The sequence below is a fragment of the Frankliniella occidentalis genome, unplaced genomic scaffold, assembly GCF_000697945.3.
Source record: "Frankliniella occidentalis isolate FOCC.00 unplaced genomic scaffold, Focc_3.1 Scaffold129, whole genome shotgun sequence".
Classification (NCBI taxonomy): Eukaryota; Metazoa; Arthropoda; class Insecta; order Thysanoptera; family Thripidae; genus Frankliniella; species Frankliniella occidentalis.
Window position 1 is genome coordinate 210,563 of NW_026267256.1, and position 604 is coordinate 211,166.

The 604-nt window shown below is 50.0% G+C and overlaps 1 protein-coding gene across 1 annotated transcript in view; it reads right to left on the reverse strand.

Annotated features, from left to right (window-relative positions):
• Window positions 1-222, reverse strand: part of LOC113212737 (cytochrome P450 4c21-like) — a 50,389-nt gene extending 50,167 nt beyond the window's left edge. Inside the window, exon 1 of the mRNA XM_052270605.1 lies at window positions 111-222. The gene's annotated coding sequence lies outside the window, so the exon portion shown is untranslated. The remainder of the gene's footprint in view (window positions 1-110) is intronic.
• Between the last annotated feature and the right edge of the window lie 382 nt (window positions 223-604).

The following is a 604-nucleotide window of genomic DNA, read 5'->3' on the forward strand; positions in this document are numbered from 1 at the left end:
TTACGCAGCCAATCGGGAACCGACTTTAAGTTCGCCGGCGAGAGATTCGGGCTCGCGTTTAGGGAACTCTTTATCCACCTAAAAGCCAACTTCATGTCGAAAATACAGACACTTCAGTAAACACTGCACTGCACTGTAGAGCAAGAAAACACAACGTTTCACGACGAGCAAAATAGTTAAACTGGTCCTGAGGTCCGGGGCTATCGCCTAGGGACCGTACCTATACCTTCCCGAATTCCCAGGCCTTAACATGCTGTATAAACACCTAGAGTCTAGAGCAGCGTTTTGCTACCTTGTTGCCCGTGACCCCAAAGTAGACCTGGTTTATTCGTGACCCCACAAAGTGTACAACGCGGCCCAAAGACGTGCATAATGTTGGCGAACCCAACAAAAAAAGCAAAAGTTGGCCAACAAAAGAAGGATACGCTGTTCAGCCAAATTCACATTGGCGTTCATTTTGCCCAACCGCCGTTAGTTTGGTTGCCGCAGTCACTTTAATTTCCGTCTTTTGGTAATCGCTACGTGTGCTGCCGTTGTTCAAGTAGCGGAATTCATAGATCGAGGCTGGAAGCCGCCAGCCCCGCGCGGTCCGGTTGAGGCCCCC